Source organism: Epinephelus fuscoguttatus, linkage group LG14 (genome assembly GCF_011397635.1).
Source record: "Epinephelus fuscoguttatus linkage group LG14, E.fuscoguttatus.final_Chr_v1".
In the NCBI taxonomy this organism is placed as follows: domain Eukaryota; kingdom Metazoa; phylum Chordata; class Actinopteri; order Perciformes; family Serranidae; genus Epinephelus; species Epinephelus fuscoguttatus.
In genome coordinates, this window is record NC_064765.1 from 7,511,536 (window position 1) to 7,535,766 (window position 24,231).

General features: G+C 41.1%; 1 protein-coding gene across 7 annotated transcripts in view; it reads right to left on the bottom strand.

Moving 5' to 3' along the window:
• ppp2r5eb (protein phosphatase 2, regulatory subunit B', epsilon isoform b) overlaps positions 1–24,231 on the bottom strand; it is a 67,711-nt gene that overhangs the window by 24,914 nt on the left and 18,566 nt on the right. The window contains exon 1 of one of the 7 annotated variants that reach the window (XM_049596736.1): positions 18,512–18,643. The exons of the other annotated variants lie outside the window; for them this stretch is intronic. The gene's annotated coding sequence lies outside the window, so the exon portion shown is untranslated. Of the gene's footprint in view, positions 1–18,511; positions 18,644–24,231 lie in introns of those variants that run through there. 7 annotated transcript variants of the gene reach the window in all.

Consider the following 24,231-nt stretch of genomic DNA (forward strand, 5'->3'; position numbering starts at 1 on the left):
TGGGGACAGTGCCACAAAAAGCAGTTGTTGTTTACAGAGACACTGCCCCCAAAGCCAGGGATTTTATGACAAAACATGATCTTTTCCACAACCAAGTGACTTTTGTACCCAACACCAAACAGCAGACAGACAGATTTAGACACCAGCCAGTAAAGAAAGTGGAGTATTTAGCAGCTAAAGAGCCACATATTTTTCTCAGGAGCTGGTGGAGGCCAAAACCAGAGCTAAAAGGAGAGTGCATATTGGATTTCCATTCATCAGATGGCCTCCAGATTATTGCTAATGTTGCTCTACATCTGCTGAATGTGTAAATAAGAAACTGTTTGCTTTGTGTTTGTAGATTGTTGTGTTTACAGCGTTTCCAAGACCCCCGATTGGACAAATGAATCAGTTGATGCGGTTTAATGCTTCAGTGTGCTTTCATACAAAATGCTTCAAACCATCTGAATGAACAATTAGACAAAGTCACGTCCGCTTTAAGCAGTGATTGACCAGGATTCTCTCTTTATTCTTTACACAACTTTGGTCAGGTTTCGTTGCGTACAAATGAGCGCAACAACATGAGTGCCTTCTAGAAGAGACTGAGAGTGTTTCCAGTTGTCCCATTTTCATCCCACCTTCCAGTGCGGCCATTCAGAACATGGTCGGACAACGTGTCATACAAACTAGCTTGTTTGAAGACCTTATGCAAATGCAGAAAACTATGAAAACGCAGTTCATGTATCAATGACCATCCACATTTCTGCTTTCAAACTACTGTCCACAGAGTCCTTAGTCAGGTCTTTGTCCCACCAGGTTCACTTTCTCTGCACTGTCTGCAATCTAATAAGATGTAAAATTGCTAAAAACTATCAAGTAATGATAAAATACCAGAGACAAATCAAAACGGAGGATTTTAAAAATGCTGTTTGCTCAAAACAGATAACACCACAGTTGTATGTCTATATGTGAGTATGCATTCTTGCCTGTAAACACATATGCATTAGGGTGAGGCGATATGGCGTTAAAAATATTATCACTCCTCCTCAGTCTGTTTTTCACCATGACACACCCCTAATATCGATGCTGATGGATTGTGAAGTGAGGACAAAAAAAGGCATGTGTTACTCGAGACAGGATTTGGTGTTGGAGACTAAAATGTTAAAAATTAAGACTTAAGGATTCATTTTTGGTTTGGTAATCCTGGCAAAGCACATGACTGATAAACAGTTGAAGCACATGGATGAATTTGGTGGTACTTTGCGGAAAAAATCTGCCAGGGTCGTTTTACAGCTCAAAACAGATAGGTTAAGATGGCTCAAATAAACATTAAAATGTGTTGAAAATCTTCAACATCTGACCATTTGAGGAGAAAGGAGGTGTTTCCTGTCCTGCAACATGAACCCTGGCAGATCAAGCGCATCTCAAGTGTTGTATTGTAATATTAAAAGCAAACTCTACAAAAAGATTTTGTAAACTCTCGACTTCAAGTATGCATATATGCAGGACGGTGCAAAGTATTCACAGAGGACTAGACAAGGCGGAGGGTATACAGAGGTCAGGGGACAGAGTCAAGAAGCTGGAATAGTATCTGAATAATTATATCTGAAATACTTCTAATGCAGTGCAATAATATGTGCATGCTTGTTTTATGTGTTGCCTACAGTGTGTGTGTGCAGCTCCTTGTGAGTGGGTACAGTCGTGTACAGTACGCTGTGGTTCATTACAGTAATTACTGGCTGCAGGATACGGGGTCGGCTTGTGTTACGGAGCCCAGGGCCTCGGGATCCTGCAGCTCTGCCGCTATAGGAGCATGTGAACGGCCTTAAAGGAAGCTATTAATAGACAGATAATCACACAGGACACAGTAATCCCTCTACAGAGACACAGAGAGAGCACAGCGAATGGGCTTGGAGCAGGGCGAGAGAGTATGAATGTGAATGTGGGAGAGGAACAGAAAGAGAGAGAGAGAGTGTGCATGAAAGTGTGTGTGTGACTGTATTTAAGCATGTGAGAGAATGGGTGTGTGTGTGTGTGTGTGTGTGTGTGTTGGTGTAGCCTAGAATAACCCAGAAACTACCCTTCATACAGATCAGCAAGGAAGAGCTCTGGAGTGGAAGTGCTGCCACACACACATGCACACACACACTAATACACACCATCTTAGCCAGGCTCATACATCAGCACAAAGTCAGTCACCAGGCTTTCACCACCATATATCAAACCTCTGCACGGGATCCTGCATTACATCATTTTCTTTACTTGTATACAATTAAGTGTAGGACTACTGATGAGTAAATGTAACCAATCATTGATCCTGTATCCTAAATATTTCGATGAGAGGCTGCAACGAAAAATGGAGAGAGGCAGGGGTATGACAACCAACAGTCCCCTGGCTAAGAATCGAACTATGGACGTTGCAGTCATGTAGCACACACCCTAACCATTAGGTCACTAGAGCTGATGATTAACTGATTAGTTGACAACAATTAAATAGATCGCCAATTAATTTAATAATTAATTAATCCGTTTAAGTAATTCTTAAGGACATAAAGGCAAAATTCTCAGATTCTAGCTTCTTAAACGTGAATATTTCCTGGTTTCTTTACTCCTTTATGACAGTAAACTAATTAGTTTTTGGGATTGCGGACTTTCTGCTTTATGATGAATTAGTTATACCGAACACCTGATACATTTACACGCACACTAACATTCCACTGTATCGCAACACTTAAGTTTTCAAGAAGGTGGATGAAGGAATGAGAGACGGAGTTTACAGTTACATATCTTGACCAGGGTTGCCAGGTCCGCTTATTAGCCGTGACTTTGGGCTTGTTTCTAAAGTGGAGTTGCTTATTTGGGCTTCCTCTCTAAACGTCGCCTTCCTCTATATATATCCGTCTGATAAGTTATTTAAATGCATGATAGTCGCTTCTTTTGGGCTTGTTTCCATAGCCCTGGTTGCTTGTTTCTCTCCCAAGATCTGGCAACACTGATCTTGACGTGATGAACAACATGTTAAGTCGCATTAATCGGTGTATGCACGGCTGAATGTAAACAGGAATATTAGCAGAATATTCATTTTTATTAGCAATGCAAAACAGCTAAGTAGGACTCGTGTCTTTTTCAGAATAAGGGCAAAAAACAGAATATTTTCTGCATGTAAATGAAGTCACTGACGACCCTCTTCAGTTAAAAATGTCATTTGATCTATGAATTGCCAGAAAATATATTTTTAAAAAGCCCATTTGTTGCTAAACTCAAATCACTTGTTCTGTCCAAAGATATTTACCATCATGAAAGATGAAAAACAATCAAACATTCATTTTTGAAAAGCTGATTTTTGGCATTTTGGCTTTGTAATATGTTGTGATTACCACAACTTCTGGCAATTCATTTTCTATCAAATCACATCTTCCATATTCCTCCTGGCCTGGTAGTTGGAAACCTCTGACTTAAATGATTAATCAAACATCATCAATTGTTACTGAATAGTTTTCTGTTCATCTATTCATCACCAGATGTTTCCCTCCTCCTCCTCCGCAATAGTTTGACAGATGGCAGCTAATGTTTCCTCTTCAGAAGCGCTTAAAACACACACCAAGGATAACAGGACACACTAAGAAGTTAAATATTTTGCATATATCCCTGCCTAGGTTTGGCCTCATGCACTGAGTCTCAGCTCTGCAGCCTGATCTCAAACCACAACACACCTAAGAGACACCTGACTACAGGTTACTGCTGGTTGTTCGTGCTTACATACCAAGAATCAGGCATAAAGGCAGAATGGAAATAAATATACCAGCAGTAAGCAAAGGGCTGACAGTTGTCAAGGCAACCAGCTTCTTTCAAATCACAAAAACTCAGTATGTCATTGCAAAGGACAGAAAAGGAGATTCAATGCCTTGGACAAAAAAATGAATAAATAAACTGATAGCCAGAGGAAGCTACATGATGTTATATATGACATGTGACATGTATAATGATTATTTATAATAATCTGATTAAAACACCTGAAGCTGGTCACTTTCTTAAGATGCATAAGCTGGCTACTCATAACAGTGTTTGCAAGCCCACGCATGTTTCATTCATAGTAAATCCAGATTATCTCCTTTAAAAGTCACTCAAATGAACGCACTGACTGGACCAATTTGTCATAAGACCTCAGCTGATGCTCTTTCATGTTTAAAGTGCCCATATCATTGAGGGCATTTACTTTTACCATCCATCTTTATCCCCAAATCCATTTAGCTGGTACAAATGTGATCTTTTTTAATCCAGCAGCCACTGTGGGCAGCGGATGAAATCAGGGTTGAAATGAGTGTTTGGCAGTTGCTGATCTACTCAGTCAGCCTCTCTGTGTATAAGCCAGCCATCATGTTCAGGATTATTTATGGCTGCATCACAGCGGCAACTGCTAGTAGAAGTCAGTGTGGCCAGTGAAGTGAAGGGACTGTGAGGAGTTTTCTGCAGCTCCAAATGTCAGCAGAAGGAACCTGACAATGTTTAGGTTGTCAATGATTGTTTGTGTTTGGATGTTAAAGATCAGTTTAAGGAACTAGGAGGGGCGTCTGCTTCTGCCTTGAAAAATGCCCAGTAACGGGCCGTTCACATGTTGCGTCATGTGCGATTGCACAAATTCATTATTTTAAATGAAGACACGTGACAGGATTTCAAAACCAAAGTAACATTCACTGCTCATTTGTTGTGAGGCACCTGTTTTTGGGTGTGTCTGAGGCACATCAAGATGGAAAAATCCCAACTATTTCAAACGCAGTAGGCATAACACAGATCATATGACAAAAATTAACCAATCACCTGCATGGAACATGTTTCAAAATCTTCCAACAGCTGGTTGAAAGGTCAGCCAAACTTTGAGGGATTTGCAGTGCTGGACATACATTTATCTTTGTCTTGACTTTGTTTAGTCAGTGATGCTTGCTGCTAAATTACCACAACTTCATCATAATTGTCATTGCATCATGGAGGTTTGGGTTGATTAGCAAAGGCAGGTGCAACAGGGCACCTTAGATAGAACAATGAACTCGACACAGCTGACTTCATCCACGCAACACGAACATCCCCGAATGCATCCAGTCAGCTACTCCAAAAGGAATCAATGCCATTGCTCCTGCAAAAGCAAAATGGTGAGTTTGTTGCTTCTGTTTTCAGCAGATCAAATAGGTGTGTTGTTGGGCTTGTTAACAGGTATTTCACCAGTTAGAGAAACAATCAGTCAATTACTTGGGGGGATCAAGAATAAAGCATTCTGAGACCTTGATCACAACAAGCCAAATCTTCATCATGGTAGCGAGGATTGGATCCGCTCGTCTGTTGCATTTCAGCTTGCAAAACGCGTCCGTTACTATATACAAACTTGTAGCGGTGCAGATTTTGTCGTGCCTTGTGTTTCTGGGAAATGAGAATTCGAGGACGACTGGTGACACCAGGTCAGAGAACTATAAAAGCACCAGTATTTCTTATGAAGCTAACTGGTCTCATATCAACACGACTATTCTGAGATGCTTTATGAGTGCGGCCCCGTCCTGTGGAAACACTGATGCTCTGCTCTGGCTTTGGCCTCACCCTGATCTTCTCCTTCCTGCCTGCCTGCCTGCCTGCTCTGTTCTGTTTCTCAGCTTTGGAAGAGACTCTCATCTGGGCTCCCTTGGCAGAGGAAGAGAGAAGTCGCTGCTGCTTAATTAATGGTGGAAAAAAGCTTAACGACTCACAGCACGAGAGAGGGAGAGAGCAAGCAGTCGGATGGCTCACCACAGGAACTCCTTTAAGTTCGGCTAATTACATAACGGCATCAACCTATTGAACACAGGGTCGGGATTTAGCAGCTTGCATATGTACACATCTCTTTTTAAGAAAGATTTCGATGTCGTTTAATAGGCTTAACACGATGTACAAATCTTAAATGGGAAGACTCAAATCAGCCACTGATTATTTTACTAGCCAAACATGATTTGGCAGAGTTTAGAGACTACAAGGAGATCACATGGTCTGTTCACAGTGAAGAACAGTCTTCAAAAGTAACTGCAGCACTGACACAAAACTGCACAAATGCAACACTGAAAATCACGTGCAAACACGTCTGTTCAGACTATTAAGTAATTAAAAGGATGAAAAGAACTGTTAAATTTTGGGGATGTACTTATGCTGATTCTGTGTAAAGTCTGAAAACCAAGAATAAGAGCAGGAGTCGACATGGATCCTACAACTGAACCACACTCTTCACTCTCACTGCTGGGAGAAAAAACAAATGCAACAAATACAGACAAGGTCACAGTGTGGCTTTTGGGGTTCTCTATAAGGCAGCGCCGAAGTCAAGAGACTCCAAAGTTATCTGACAAAATGAGTTTGAATCTCACAGACAGTGACTCTGCTGGACACCGTGGCCAGAGCCCCCATTTCTTTATGACTTCACATAGCTCTTATACTGTGGTGCATTTAGCCACTAGTGTTGTCATGATACCTGCATTCTTGAAAAATATTGATATTCGGTGACGATTTTCAATGCCACAGGCAAAAACTGACATTACGTGCATGCAATTTAAACTTTTTAATACAAGGTAAATATAAAAAGGCTACAGACCCTTCTACTGTTGGCAAACAGTTTGGTGTTTTTGGTGGGTGGGGCTTAGCTGGAAGCAAAACAATTCTCCACAGTTATTAGCGAGCGCTAGCTAGCAAGTTCTGTTGGCTTGTTTTAGGGAATGGAGGAAGATGATGTGAGTGGTGCATTCAGAAATACTCATTCAGTGTCAGAGGGCACTTTGGCACTAACTGGATTTGAATTTGTTTGTCTGAATGTACCGCTGGGTTATCCAGAGCACCGCACTCTCAGAGTAGCAGAGCGCACTCTGGACACTGTGTCTGGGGATACAGAGCAGCAGAGCGCCGAGCGGAATGAATGTGTGATTAACTTAACTGTTTGTTAATTTATATAGATATATAATGCTCAGTTTCTTCGACCAACAGGGCTCTCATTTTAGTGTAGAGCGTCAGACTGAATTTATGAACACACCATGTCAGGTCTCTCGCTCTCCGGGACCGCCAGTGTTACTTGAATAAGTAAACACTGACCAACGGGACCAGACTGGCCGACCCGTATGCTCTCACTCAGCGGATGGATGATGTCACAGGAAGCCAATCTTACAAAGGAGGACGACACTTGAACGGTTTCCTCCATTTTGTTTTGCTATCAAAACTTCTGATGAGGTGGACATGATAACCCTTAATACATCCATTAACACAACAAGACGATATTTTAAAACTCCTGTGTAGCCTACAGCCCTGGGGTGGCGAGTTGTGTTTTGCCTTCAGCTAATAAATTGACGTCATTGTGATGTCGGCCCTAAAAGGCTCTATATTATGACAACTGCTTGTCTTTCTTGGCTAGTAGCAGTGAACAGCAGAATTATTGTGGTTAACAATAATAATAAAGAGTGGAAAGGCGAAGCTGGTAGCTGTGTATCAATACTGCAGAAAATAACTGTTTATAAATCGAATTTTTTGACAACACCAATGTTTAATTACAAAAATATATAAAATACTTGAAATGCAAAGGATTTAGAGGGTTGAATGAGTCCAGAAAAACATTAATTGCACTGTGTAAATATCATACATATCCTTCGCCATCGTACCATATCACTGATTTGCAAAGAAAACACATCTGGGAGAAGCTACAGGAGAAAGATTTAAATCCTATAGTTTACAGTTACGTTGCACTCATTTAGCAGATGCTTTTGACCTAAAGCATCTGCTAAATGAGTGCATTAAAACCACACAACTGGGAGTGTATCCCTTTTAAATAAATAACTAAAAGCATTTTCAGTGCAAGAGTACAACTGCTTAGAGATGTGATTTAAGCTGCTGCAAGATAAATCTCAGATGACTAACAACACAAGTTTTCACTATTGGCTGGAGAACTTCAGACTATCATCTTCACAATGGTCAGCAGGTGAGAGAAAAACAACTACTTTCTATTTCATTAATGGAAAATACTTCCCTGCTATTTTTAGGTTATAACGTTCTGCATACAGCGCTGCAAAGATCTAAGTCTAGGAAAGTGTAAGATGACCAGGCTACGCACTCTTTAAGAACAGTCCACACACACTCAGTGTAAATGGGAAAGCCCCCTGTCTATAAAAGCAGTGAGCGTGTGTGACCGGGAGAGCGGCAGGCTTGAGTTACGGCAGCAGAGAGAGGCCAACAGATGCGATCAGCAGATGACTCGACCCCTCTGCCTGAAGGTCAATTTGTAGGATGTTATGTACCAGCTATGACGGTGTCATGTATGTACACACAGTCACGGGGTTCAGCCATCATAAAGGTATAAACAGTGAAGGTTAACATGGACTGGGGATGAGTAAAACAATCAGGTAGACATGCAGGGTTATTGATGGAGGAATGTCAAGGCGCTGCAGGTGTGACCTTTGCTCTCCTCACTGCTGGTGGCTTCTAATTAACCTTATTTACAGATGCTTTTCAGACTCACCCTGCTTCAGCTCCCCAGAACAACCAACCAGTCTTCTATTGTTGGTCCGGGATTGATCAAGAGTTTTTAAAGCCACTTATTCACCTTTAAAAGCAATCTTCTTAGGGGCTGAATTGTTGGTAGATTAAGCTTTCTAAACCATTTGTCTGAGTCACTTTAGATAGGAGCGGCTGATAAATATATACAAGTAAAGCGAAGATTAAAACATAAAATATATTTTCCAAGAAAGCCTAAAACAGACAATAAACCTTACCTTTTTGTCTGACAAAACTCTTGTCACTCAAAAGGTCCAACTGAAACGTGGCTGCTTGATTGGTATGTTCTCTACAAGCTGGTGTCCGTGCTCAGTGAAATACAACAAATAGTGATAACAGATCTCAGCTGTATCTAAGTTATCAAAAATGAAGAAACCTGAACCAAGATTCCATGGGAAATTCAAAAGGATTCAGATTCTATGAGCAGAACTGATGAGCAAACTGCAACCCCAATCAGCTCCTCCAGGATGTTCGATGTTGGGACAGCAACCATTGACGCAAATTTAACCAATCCTTGTGAATTCTTTACCATTTGTCCATTCACTGCCACTTTTCCACAAATTTGACCAATCATCAGTTTCCTGTGAATTAAACCAGTCATAGCAGTCACCCACAAAACGTCACCAAACTCACTTTCTTGGTTCTGGTTGTGAAGATGCAGACATGAACGTCTCACATACACCAACAAAAATTACTGCTGAAGACCATGAAAGGCAATACTGCAGTGGTGGAACATGGATGACATCGATTGACAACCATTTTTCTACAACAAAACGCACTTGAAGATTGGCTAAAATGTGGGGAACAACAGACAGACAAGTAACCATGACATAGGCTCTGTTGTAGCCAGATCTACTGCACGTGCTAGGGGTGTAATGATCAATCGGTCTGGATCGATATACTGATTTAATGATGAACAATCCAATATCATCAGCGCAAAGTGAAATCATTGATCCATATCATCATTTTTAGGATACGCCTTTATTTTAAAAAATCTGTGTCACTGTAAAACAGCAGCAGGCAGATGGCAAGCAGCCAAGAGAAAGACGATGAGGGTGACGTTACAAACTCAAGAATAAATCAACAGTGTGGAATATTTTCAATTTCAGAGAAAATACAGGTACATGCCAAAAGTAAAAAATGCCATTTTGAGACAAAATACGATGTACCTGCCTGGACGAGTGTCTCACTTCACTAAGTTGTTGCTACAGCAACATTAGCTGCTCTGTTTCAACAATGTTCGACTGAAAAAACGTGCACGCAGGCTGAAATTCACCTGTGCTGTTCTGTCAGTAGATGCAGTGACTTGTATGAACAGTGTGTGAGAAAAAATATAAATAATTTGTTATTATTATTATTATTATTATTTGGAGGAAAAGTCCGCTAGCCACAAGGCTAATTTTTGCAATGCTATCCTGCTTAAGCTAGTAATGAGTGACTAGCAAAAAAACAAATGATTAATTTATGAACCTTGACAGTTATTGCTGAGCTGAATTTTATACTTTTGTTAAATGATGTAGCTGTTTATCCATGTTTTATGGCTGCTGGGAGATAGCCTGGTTCCAGACCATAGACCCCACCCACTCAACTGAGTAGGCTTGCATCTCTGGTCTGGCATACTGCAATGAATTTCCGATTTATCTCGTCCAAACGATGGACAGACCAATGAACGCCGGGGGTGGGGGCGGGTCTAGCGATCAGCCAATCAGCGCCACGCTGATGTCAAGCTGTATGCCGGTGGGTAACTGGTGAGGATAGCAACAATGGCGACCGCTACAGATCCTACAGACCACATTAACGATGCTAACGAGGTATTTCGCCACTACTCGCGTTAATGGAGGACCAAATTAAGGAAGCTGCTAAACTGGATTTAACGGCAGCTGGGCGTGCACGACGACGGAGACATTTTAAACAGGCAATGCTCGCTTGTTTTCGGCACCCCCGAGGCATGGATACTAATGACGTCAGATTCTGGGTGAGTCGTTGATCTCTACTGATTGGTTAGGGAAAAATCAAATCCCCTCCCCCTTGTAAATCACCTTCAATGGAGGCGATGTCAGACTGAAGGTTCTGGGAGCTTCAGTCTGACACTCAGGCTAGCTGGGAGAAGTTTACCTTCAGAGCTTTAAGCCAGATAGCCAGTTATATGGGCATATGATATCGTCCTCCATCAATCAGAGGCCCCTGAATCGCATCAAATCGTATTGTGGCAGACTTTGTGATATCAGCAATTATTGTATCTTTGGCCAAAGAATCGATATAATATTGTATCGTCATGAAACTGGTGATTTACACCCCTAGAAAGAATCAAGGTGAGTAAGACTACATATGCATGCTTAGTGCCCTGGAATTTAATGAATTACAGACACACGAAAACTAAACTATTTTTGTCATTTTCACTTGCTTCTGCAATTTCTTTGAAAGTTAACACCTAAAAACACTGCAACATGCATTTCTTTTTTCACAGAAAACCTTATGCAACAATCCCTCCAGAGCTGCCAAACTGTGAGGTACTGTACAGTTTAACTGATTCACTAGCTTAATATATGTTGAGACTAGATTTTTTTAAAACTGGCAACATAATGCACAATAGATATTAGAGGTGGAACTAGCTTTTGATACCTTGTAGATCAAAATGTATTGACTTTGTTTTTTTGAAAAGAGAATCTGGCACAGGGATTTTTTATGGGAATTTAAATTTGTTTCAACTTTCAGCTAAACAAGCTATCAGACTAAAAAGTGACACATATAAGCACTGCCACCAAAGCAGAAACTGTGTGTCATGTTTCCTGTCGAGGAGAGCGGTTTCCCAGCAGTTACTGCTGTCGCCACTGGGGCCTATGAGCCACTGAGGTTAAACATTACATAAAGGATTACAGTGAGAAGAGATGATAAACGCTGACTGTCACAACATCTGTTCTGTTTAGTCTTCAAATAAAAAAAACACAACAACAACGGGGACAGACGTGACCCAGCAACATGGCCAACATCAGCTGTCGATGCAGATCTCCACAGGAAGCTGGCACACAACCAACTGGTCAACTATCATGATATGTGATGACATTGACATGCAAGTACACATGTGCATGCATATGGTTGTTGCAGTTAAGCAGGGTCTAGTGCCAGATACACAGCACAATGCAAACGTTTATGTGACTCCTGCTGCAAGCGTGGCTGTGTAGTCAGCCGTTATTATGTTTACTTCTGCCAGGCTTTTTGTGGGAATTACTCTGAGTTTAAAGATAGATTTTCATTTGGACTAACTTACAGAAATCTACCTGGTGCCTGGTGCAAAGAGAGAACAAACAAAGATGAACAATTACAGATGTAAAAGGAGTTTAGATTGTGGTTTGCCAAATATATTCAACAAGCCACAGTCTCATTACAGTGTCACTTTAAGGGTGTAAACATGCAGACTGGGCAGATAAAAGAAGAAAGAGAGCAAAGTGGACTGCACCAGTCAGAGCAAAACAGCTGTCACCATGGCAACTGAGTCAAACAGTCAAACAGTCAAACACATGCTGACCTGGATTCACAGTCTACCAACATGGTGCAAGTCATGCAATACAGAGCTCTTTGGCTGCAATTCCTTTAATGTCTTTGTTGATTTTTTTTTTTGTATTAACCCTTAAAAGCAGATCTTTCTGCTCGATGAATAGCTTAAAATGAGAGTATGTCACTTTTGATGCCACTGTGACCACAAATGACTATCATGGGTAGTGTTGTCACGATACCAAAATCTTTGTTTCGGTTCCAATACCAATATGAATGTCAATACTTTTCGGTACTTTTCCTAAGGAAAAGTCTTTTTGGATACAAACCTTTAGAACAATAAATAGTAGGGGTGTAACGGTACCAAAAAATCATGGTTCGGTAAGTACCTCGATACGGACGTCACGGTTTGGTTGCTCAAATGTTTCACCAAGTTTGTGTTGTCTCGTGTTGTCTCCTTTTGCGAGGCAGACTTTCTCTTGTCTTTTTTCACGTGCACCAGCTGCGAATGTTGATACAGGTGTTGTCATACACACCACTTGCGCAATATGTGCTCCAATAGGAACAAGGAAGGCGTTTGTGTGCATAAATGAATTAAATAAATTAATGAATTGAATCAATTTAAAAAGTACCGGTATTTTCCAAATGCAGTATAGTACCGTTTGGAATACTCTAGTACCGTGGTACTATTTTAGTACCGGTATACTGTGCAACACTAATCATGGGATAATGGTAAATGCTGAAACATACTGCAGTTTATCAGAAGCACATTTAGAGAAGACTCATAAAGTTAATAAACTGACACACAAATGGCAGTTACACACTAACACCCAGCTCAAGTTTGCGCACATTAGCCACCACTGGTTACAGGTCATAGCTGCGACATCCCTCACTGTACTGAATTAAGCAAAAGCGTGTTTTTTGCATTCATTTTTAAAAGGTACGAAAGTCACAAGAACCAATACTTTAGTACCGAATCGATGCCAAATTCTGGAAATGTGACAGTACGTAGGTAGATACTGGGGATGCAATTCTTACGGACGTGACTGAGTAGCATATATGCATGCTGCAAGTGTTCTAGTCTGCCGTTAAATTTCAAGGGAAGAAGAAGAGCACCTAACAGCAACGGACTACAACACAGCATCTATTCTGCGCTAATCGCTGCAAGTTAAGATTTTTTTTGTGGTTGCTGTGAGTTGCAAAATGTTCAGCTTTGGGTAAAACGATGCACTTGTCACTGTCACATGTTACCCTACAATCCCTTCATAGTGGAGAAGGGGCGGGACTAATAGCCTTCGACAAAGAACACCTGTCACATCTTAATTGTACAAGTGCAGACTAGTGCTTTGTGTTCAAGGCAGATCATTAGGGATTAAAATAAAACTTAAATTAAATCAAAATGTTTTTAAGAAAGGTGTGTATGTTTATTTTGTCTTTTACCATGGTACTGAATTGGGTATCAAGACTCTTGGAATTGTATGGGCACTGGTTTAGTCTCACTTTAAAGGATTAACCAGTTATGAAAATTGTTCCATTGTTTTCTTGATCAACTAATCGTTTTAGCGAAATGTCGGAGATAAAAAAGAACAACACCCATGCAGCAATAAAATCCAGTGACATCATGTTAAGGCAGGCTGTGTACTGCAACACAGTTTGATGTTACTTCCTAGTTTGAAACTGTACAGCAGCAGATTTAAGATCAGATACCAGACTTGTTACTGTATTACAATCAAAGTCTGATATTGTGAAAACACTGAAGGGAATGTTCTTACAACTCAACACAGAATAAACATGCACTCACTGTACATACACGTGCCGGCCCGGTACAGGTAAAGGGTCACGATTTGTGTAATGGAAAACATTCGACATATAGATATATGTTCATAACCCAGATACACACTACCCATGTCTCAATGTCCATGTTCTCAAGTCTCATACAAGCCTTGCAAGGCGCCAGGCTGCTGTCAATCATTAACACATGCAGTCGTCCTGGGTAAACTTTGCTCCCAGCTACTATAGCCAACAACACGGCAGATGGCAGAGCTACAGAGGCCGTAGTCACTTTCACTCTGGCGTTTAGGTAACAAGGTGTCACAGTACTAAATGTCTGAATTATAACTCACTATACGGCTTCTGCGAGCTCCTAATGAGAGCAAACACTGCAGGAAGCATCATCAGGGTTTCATCAGTGATGAAGAACTTGAGCTTTTTCTTTTATATTTCCTTTTGAGCTGCACATGAAAATAAGGCTTTTTGGTTTTTTTGCCCTGCAGGATGAGTTCACAATTTTTAAGTCTTACTTAAAACATAATCAGGTGCTCTAATGAATACTGAAACGTGTTTCTTGCTTACTGTGATCATTCCTCCTCGTCACACTGGCCATTAAAAGATCCCTTCCTAATGTGTTTCCAGCGTAAGTGATGGAGGACAAAACCCACAGCTCTCCATTTGTGCAAATGTATTCAAAAGTTTCTAAAGCGTTTTAAGAAGGGACCTCCTAATGGCCAGTGGTAACAGGATGAGTGATTACAGTAAGGAAAATCTATTACAGTGCTCGTTTGGGACTTGCAAAATTTTGAACCTATCCTTTAAGCGTGCCCTAGAGCACTTTTATTACCAGTAACCCTTAACCAAAGAGCACAATCAATAAATGCCCTCAGACAAAAACAGCATCACCTTATGTCCTTCTCTTTGAATCAGTGATGGCGAGATTCGCCTTCCTGTTGATGGATTCTGGTGCTAAGTTAACGCTCGGTGGGGTTAGGAGTTACATCCCCAGCACAGCTCAGTGAGTAAACAACTTAAAAACATCCCCAACCCTTCCACTGTAAAGGTTTCAATTCCTACTTGAGCTGTAAATACTAATGATGCTTGTTGCGTTGGTGGATAAACGCCTCTGTGAGAAGGTTCATCGTTTTACAATACTTTCTAATTATGCGCCTGTCTGATTCAAAAACACAAAGTACATTTACAGGGTTTTATTTATTTCACACTACCTCAGCACTGTGCTGTGAATAGAGCCTAAAGTGGCACTTTAATTGCTATTTGATGCCAATCACCTGTTTGCTTACAATCAAGTGCTGTGTGCAAAGCCAGGATGGTACAAAATGTTACGAGTGTCGAACGTTATTAGCGTCAAGAACTCTGCTAAGGGTTTATCTACAAAAGAGCTGAAAGGATTATTTGATTAATCAATTGGGAGACAATTAAAATGCAACACCTTTGACTAAGTTTTAATCATTTGGATCATTTTTCAAGCAAAAATGCAAAATATTTGTTGGTTATAGCTACAACTGGGTGATATGGAGAAAATCAAATATCACAATAATTTGACCAAGTACCTCATATATGGTCTTACATCATGACATAAATATAATATCAATATATTGCTCAGCCCTAGCTAGGGTTACTCTGCAACAAAGTTGAAAGGATTATTTGATTAATCAAGTGAATGAAAATGAATATGCAACAACTCTGATGAAGTATGAATCGCTTGGGTTGTTTTTCAAGCAAAAATGCAAAAACTTTGCTGGTTGCAGCTTCTAAAATGTGAATATATTCCTGGTTTTCTTTTATGGTAGTAACGTCATTGGGTTTTGGACTTTTGATCACACAAAACAAGCAATTTAAATTTGGAATTTGGGCATTTTCTTCTATTTTCTGACATTTTATTCACCAAAAGAGTAACTAACTAATCAGGAAAATTATTGAAAGATCATACAAAAAAATGAGGACATTTTCCAAATATTATTTTGTCTGAATAACAGTTCAAAATGACTTAAACTTATAGATTTTTAGCATTTTTATTTGATAAATTGTTTAAAATGCTAAATCAATAACTGAAAAAGTTGTCTATGCATTTTCTGTCCATCAGCAATTTAATGAACAGACTATCAAAGCAGTTTCAACACTGATATTAACATTATTCCGACAATTAATGGGCAAACATGGTAATAAAGATCTTTCCATTTTGTCTTGATGTGAAATATTAAGTATCATTTTCCCCAAAGGAAAAAACACAGGTCCTTAAACAACTTTACAATCACTCTAGGTCCTAAGGTAAAGGCTGCTTGAAACTTAAAGGGTTAAATAATGTAACTAATTAACTCTTCTTGCTAACTAATCGCTTATTTTCAAATCCAAGACATCAGTATCTACAGTGGTAGGGTAGCGTTGTTTGGCACTGGCTGTACAGATCCTCACATAACTGACAGGTCACAGGTTTGAACCTGACAGCTGATGTGTCACGTCAAAAGTTTCCTTCAGTGAAGACACTGTTCTAAGAGCATCAGCTCAAAGGCTGCGATGTAAAAGCTGCTCTGTGGCAGCAGCAGCAGCAGCAGGAATGATCATCTGGGACGGTTCACACAAAGACTGCGTTCACGAGTCCAGGTGAGAGGGCCGGGTCGCTCGCAGGACTCACATAGCAGGAATTCCAACAGACATGTGCACTGCTGAATCAAACTCAACACAACACAACACAGGAGGTACCTGTCCTTCACCTCGGCTCAATCACCACCTTCTGCTGCTGTATTCTCAGAACACAAGAGCTGAGACATGCACGTTTGTGTGGTGTCAGGAGAAGACGTGTCTCCATCAGTACAAGATTACTGTCACCGCCATGAATCTGATTCTGGTTGGGTTCATTTCAATTTTGTCGATTAGGGCTGAACCTCAATATCTACTGTAATATTTTTGGTTCAGACTATCAAGAACAAAAACTGTCAAGCCCCAAAATTCAAGGCCAGATTTTGCACCCACTTTACTTTGATCAGTTTCTAATAAGTTACTCATTTAAATCAGAATGGTGCCAATTTCAGATTGTTCATTTTAGCAATGTTCTTACAATTGCTTATGTTTAGACAACACCTTAATTTGAGACGAAGAAAAAGATGAAAGGGAGGGTTTTGTAGAAAAAAGGTGTATAAAAAGTATTGCTTCAAATCTTCCAAATCTCAGGTACATCAAATACGAATTCCATTATCCCATAATTAATGCTCATTTCTCCCTCAAGTACATTCATAAAATTGGGCTATCTATGCAGTAGAAAGATGTAAATACTTTTGAAATTGGTGCGACATGACTAGAGAAAACAGAAAAAAGGGGCTGTGGCATTTACTTTTGCTTCAGAGGTAGGAAACCTACAACGACCAGAATGGGACCAATAAACGTTCCTGCTGGTGGGTGACATAAGGCGAGCTTGACATTTTTTTCAAAGGAAACAATATGGTGGCTGGCTGGTAACAAAATCTTGTATAAAAGTCAAACAGTGAACTAAAATATGTTTTATTTTAGGCAAGAAATAGGCAACGCAGTAACAGAATCTTCAGCACTGCTTAGTTTTAACGCTTCATCTGTATTTGACAAAGGGAATCCAGGGTGAGTCTCTCTCAGTCCGCTTCTATGTTTTCTGCGTCCATGCTGGCAGGCATGCATAAGTATAAACCTGTAGTTCAAGCAACAGCCCTTGAGCCAATGAAAATTTGAGCTGAGAACTGAGCATGGAGATCTGGGCGCTGATGAGATAGAGAGAAGTTTACCACAGTTCATTTACACATACGACCCAAACTGTTATGACACAAAGCTGGTTTTAAACCTGCAAAGTATCCCTTTAAGATCATGCCTGTCGATTCAAATTAGTCTTGAATCCTAGTACAGATTGTTGTTATATTGTTATGTTGGAAATTAAAAAAACTACATAATAACTAACAGGGTTGAACTTACGAGTTAATTGATTAATCAACAGAAGCAGCAACTTTGACAATAGAGTAGCTTTTAGGTCAACTGACAAGCAAAAATGTCCAATACTTGGGCTGTAGGTAATATAACAGACATTTTTTAATATTTTCAGATGTTTTATAGACTAAACAACTTGTATGGAAACATTACTGATGGATTATTTAAGAGTTAAAATGATCAGTTGTTGATACCCTTGCTGCAGTTGTTGTAAACACTATACTCGTGTACTGGCATGCTTAACAACAAAGCAGGTGGAAGCTCAGCAGGTCCAATATTTTACTTTCAAAAGCCAAAAGGTGCGTTTCTTAATGAACTCCTGGTTCTTCTTCGGATCTGCTTTGAATTAAGAATATGTCTGAAATCCATTCACAGAATGAATCCACCCACGCAGAACGTCAACACTTACTCAAATACCAACAAACACATTCCTCCACATAAAATCATACATTTAAAATGCAACCACTCCACATGTGAACTTTCCATTCTCCTCTCAGCAAGTGAAAACACTCTTCTTCTGTTACCATTCCCAGTCCATTTTAAGTCTACCTTTCCATCTGCCTCACACACACACACACACACGCCCACACACACACACACGCACACACATGCACACACACACACACACACACGCCAGGCTGGGCCGGCTGGTAGCAGCGACAGCCCTTGACAGCAGAGGCTAACTTTAACACTCAATGTTCCTGTGCTAGCTGGTGAGCAACCCCCCCCCTCTCTACACACATTCATGAATACTGTCACTCACTTAATCAGGCTTCCTCTCCCTGTTGGGCACCAAGAGAAGAAAACGACAGTCATGAACGTTGCGGTGTGAGCTGATATGAGCCAAACATGAGGACAACAGAAGTTTGGTGGACCCACGCTCCTTCTTGTGGCTTGTTTGTAGCGAGTGGGGCTGGAAAAATGTAAAGAGACACCTCGTGGATCAGGTTTCTCCTGAGGGGAGGACACGAAGGGGAGGGAAGACGAGGCAACGTGTCGGTGGGCTTCATTGGTCAAAGAGAGACCAGAGGAAGCCGCAGAGAGAGAGGGGGAGAGAGAGACAGGGGCGGGCTGTGCAGCATTGTACATCTCAGTCTCACTCTTTATTTCTATTTTCTGCTCCTCTCTTTTTTTAAAAGCCTGCTGCCCAGAGAGGTCAGAGACAGATCAGCCCTCCTACATGAGGTGGACGTGAGCCGGAGACGTGAAAAGAACCTAATTCAGGTTGAAAATGCTGGCGACACGCTCAGCCACATGAGGATTTGGCCCACATTAGCCTGGGTTGCTGCTGAAATCAGATATCTGCTCTTAACAGGCTCTGTTTGTCATGTTTTCTCCCAATTTATGCCACAGTGACTGATAGGAGGGGGCGATTGTGAGATGTCACAGCAGCTAACGTCAGTATGAGAGGAGTTGAGAGAAACCTCCGGGAGAGCTGGGAGGAGGAAAACGCTCAAGTCACAGGAGGAGGAGAGGAAACCTGATTTTTACACACAAGTCTTTCTCCTCTCCTCATGCGGACACTGGTGGACTACAAATTTACTCTTTCAGTTTACCTGCCAGACTTATCAAGCACAGGCAAGTGTGACTTCAACAAGAATAAATGTCTGTTTTCCTCTATGAACAAATGTTGCAATACTTTAATTTATTTGTCTTTGTTTGGGGAAAGACAAACAGGAGTTCAGGTATGCTTTGACTACAGGAGTTCTTTCTTTGGTACCTTTTCTTACCTTTTAGTTTAATGTACGCTTATAAAACGTGTTTATTATTAGTATTGTACGTTATTTAATGCACACATATAATATTGAAATTCCATAAGGTTGTGGGACTTAGAAAGAGAGACTCAGAAAAATGATTGGTCAAAACAGGAGCAGCAGAGACTGAGACATGGTGACTTTTTATGTAAAGTTTTGCACCAAAATCACCCCCAAACATCTGGCTATGCCAGTTGTTATTACAATGTTATGTTATACAGTCCCTCCAGGATTTTGGGGGGGTTGTTGCAGCCTGAAATGCCTGGTTTCACAGCAACTTTTCAAAAAAAAAACCAAACTGTGATGCATCTTGCAATGTTTACAGGAATTTTTTCGCCATGCGACACAGCGTCGAGGGACAGTTTTCGTGAGCTGCTCACCAGTTAGCACAAGATAACACTGTACAAGGTGATCCCATCCCTAATTGTCATATTTTGGTGCTTGGGCATCAGCGCCATAGAGGCGGTTAATTGAGTTCCTGATCTCACACAAACACCGAAACGGCTCAACCCTGTCTTTAGACCTGTTAATAACCATTAGGCAATATTAACCCAATGTTAACCCAATGATACTTCCACAGGTTCACCGACGAAAACAACTTTTACTTCCTCTACATAGTCAAGTCTGACTGTGGTCTCCGCCAGAGCCGAACCGGGGACCTCACTAAACCATCCAATCAGTAGTAGCGACGGACGGTGTGTACAAAGGGAAGGGACGCGAGCTTAAGACCCATGCTTAGTGAGAATTCCTCGTTCATGGGAAGTAACTGCAATCCCCAATCCCTATCATGAGGGGACAGCATGTCGAAGTATCTTTGGGCAACTGAATGCCAAATTTCTCGCTGTTCCATCGGTGTGTGTGTGTGTGTGTATGGTTACTGAGTAGCAGGTGGCACCATGAACGGTAGTCTCGGCCACCAGTGTGCGAATGTGTGAGTGAATGCGTAAATGTGACATTAAGTGTACAAGTGCTTTGAGTGGTTGGAAGACTAGAAAAGCGCGATACAAGTGCAGTCCATTTCCCAGTTAGCTGTGTGATGCTAACAGTTAGCTGTGTCACTGTGTGGGTGTGTAACACTGTCCCAGGCACAGAGCTTTGGTCCCGCAGCACTAGTCTCATGATAAACAAAGAGAAAGAGGGGCTGATCCAATCAACATGCTGCGAGCAGCTCTACAGTGAAATGAGATTGTACCATTTTTACATAGTCAAATGAATAATTAGCGTTAATGTTGCGACTGCAGCATCCTAACACCATGGAGGGGCTAGTTACAGAGCAGAGTGGCTGTGGGTTTGACCATGTTTGACCAGGATAGTAATTTGCAATTGAAATCTTTGTCATCTTTCAACTACAGTGACACTGACCTCTCCAGACATTTACTCTGAACAGCTGGTGGAAATCCTTAAATGACAGACTCATACATTCAAGAATTTTGGTCATAACACAACTGTTTGAGAGAAACTGATGAGTAATCTGTATTCAGATCCCGAAATAGGGTTTTCAGAATCTGATTAAAGTGGAAGTTACGTCTGCATGAGTATTTATAAAGGTATAAGGAAGTTTGGCGTGCCACAACTTTATATTTACTTTGTTTCTATCGTAACCATTGTCTTATCATCTGAAACCCCGGCACTGGCTATTCAGATCACAGTGATGAGTCACCGCTTTATCAAAACTGGATATGGCTGAAAGAATAAAGAAAGACTGCAGGTTGAGGCAGAGTTTCAGGCATTTTTCACTAATATCTTGACATCCTGATATGTAATTGAAATGTTTCAATGCCACCGATTTGGATGGAAGAAGAGAAGAAAGGGAATGAAAGAAAGATGGTATGGACAGATTCCCAGACAGAGAAGGAGTTGAGTTTGTCTGCCAGACAGGAACCATCTCCTTCCCCTCCTCTTCCTCCTTCTTTCCTTCCTCCACCACTGAACATGAAAGGACTCTTAATCCTTCCTCCAGGTTTCCCGCCAGCCTCTTCACCTCTCGCTCTTGTTTGCATTCTTTGTTCTACCTCCTTCGGTGAACATCTCTGTGGAAACACTTATTGACACTTAAACTATGCAGCAACTGTAACATGTATGTAAATTAGATTATATAAGTCCTACTGTATATTTACGATGTCGTTGCACTCTCTTCTCATACCATGAAAGGTGGATTCATCCAGGCCATGTGATGTGTGTTTGTTGCTATGCCAACTCCAGTGGTAACCGGGAAGCTTGCTGGCAATTTTTCCTGCCCTCCTCTTATGAATGTTTATTACTTCAGAGAAAACTTTTCACCGTGCACACGCTGGAGCACAAAAATCATAGAAACCCTTGGGGTCCGCAGGCAGGAAGAGCAGGTTATGTTTTCAATTCTCCTCTGGATATTTCATCTTTTTATTTAATCTCTATTGATTCAGGAGACTCCGGCTGATACTGTCCATGTTTCTTGTTTTTGCTTCACATTCACAAAGTTGTATACAGTCCCACTCGGGAGCTGTGTAGTACAACCTGAGCCCTGTGCTGGGAGATTAAGGGCTTGCTCAAGGGCAGTGTGCCAGTAGCTGTTGAGGGAGCTGTCATTCTTATAACGTTTTTTCAGATTTTCCTTTCTGTTACAGGATTCAAACCAGTAATCTTCAGTTTTAAACACAACAGAGGTCCAAGAAAAAGTTTGCACTAGACTTTTTTGATGGCCTATATGGCTGTTAATATTCTGCAATTCCCAGCATGTACAATTACCAGACGTAAGTTTTAAGTAGCCAAATAATAGCTTACATTTAAGCAGCAGTAAAACACAATCACTATAATCATCTTTACAGTCCAAGCCTGTCATATTAAATGACTTCAAAACAAAATGGCTTTAATAAAGACACTGTCTACTGAGAATAGTGAATAATCAGAGAACATGATTGGCAGAAGCAAAGGAGGAAAGGGACTTGGTTGGAGACACCAGGCCCCACCATAAAGTCCTCTATGAGATCTTCCAGGGATTCACCGAGCGTCCTATCCACTGTTAGGTTGGCCTTGGTGGAGTAAAGTGTATCTCTGTTCTGATCTATGAGGAAATGTGCGTCGTTCTAAAGGTCTTCCTGAGAACGCTGATGCCGTATATGTCATATTTCCAATCAGACATTTTGGCCATTGATATTTTAATCTGCCGGATAACTACATGTGATACCAGCTAAAAGCCGGAATATGCCAGATGGGTCCAACTTGTCTTGAACCGCTGAGTACAGGATGTTTGGTTCACCCAAAGAACGAAAACATTACTGTCAAATTAGCTTATAATAGCAAGGGCAGAATATGAAATTTTAAGGTGCATTTCAGCCTCGAAAAAATTGGCATTTAAACAGTTGTCTGTCAGCTAAACCTTGCTAGTCCAGTTTGGATGTATAGCTCATAAACTATAAGAAATGTCGTCGGTATGACCAATGCAAATGAGAAACCAGAAATTGAAGAGCTTCCAAGATCAATAACATCTATTGTTTCTGTAACATGTTACTACACTGGATTACAAATGATAAATCAGATGTCATAAACTATGGGTCAAAACTGTTCAACCAAACTTGTCCAAACAGGCCAAACCATTAGAGACAGCATAAACTTAATGTGTCTAGAATACAGCTTTAAAGAGCTTGCTTTGATGTAGCTTCACGTGCACATTTTGCCAACATTATTCTTACACTACACTTTGTCCTGTCCTGTGCTAATATCTGCCGAGCCACAGATTTTGTGTACTCTGACCCTGAATGGCACGTGGTCCTAAATTAAACTCAAATTACAGATGGCACTTTAATCTAAAAGATTTACTGCTGCAGCTTGCGACAGGATGCCACTTCTCAGTCAACCAAGACCAAGTACTTTACAGTCATTATACGGCACTATAAGACAACACACACACATACACACACACACACACACTCGTGCCAAACCTCTGAGGGTTTTTCTGTTTAATTATACACTTGTTGGATATTATGAACAGGCTATTTGCTTCAGACACAATGCCAAACCAGTGGTGTTAACAAAGACGGCACTGACTAGCTTGTCCGAGCTTGTTCACTATTCTTACACATGACGTCACAGTCCCTTGTACCACAAGGTCACAGTTTTTCCAATGAGGTTTCATACAAAGCTTTCAGATTTAGCTGACTGGCAGCATGAAAAAAGGACTCATAGTTTCACTAAAGCACACCTCTGCAGCTCCATCTGACCTGTGATGCAGTGTCAGGGTCCCAGCCTCGAGTTACTGAACACACTGATGCCAGGCAGAACACTGCTGTAAGGCTCGGGGATTTTCACATGTGAAAATGTGAGATCAAGGTACATCCTGAGCCTCTCTCATCTTGTGGGCAGCTTCTTGGTCCTGTGAGTCCTTATTTTAGAAAAATTCAACTATCTGTTGAACCAGAGGGCGCTGCTTTTGGTACCAAGTGAAATCAACAAGGTCTATTGTAAAGAATTCCTACAGCGTGCGTCATCCTTTCGCCCGGGGATCCCCTTGAGGAAACTGCGCCCTCCTGGTCTTCCTCTAAACGTCTAAGAATGAGCTGCACTGCCAACGACGGGATTTATGTAATCCACCGTGCTTTACCAAGACCCCGCTTGTCATTTTCTGGCTGAAGTCTGACCTGTGATGGTGATTAACCCTCATGGAGGAAGGAGGAAGAGGAGGAGGAGGGGGAAAAGATGTGATTTGTGCATCTTGATGATGTGCTTTTGCAGTCTGCTAAACCGACAGCGTCGA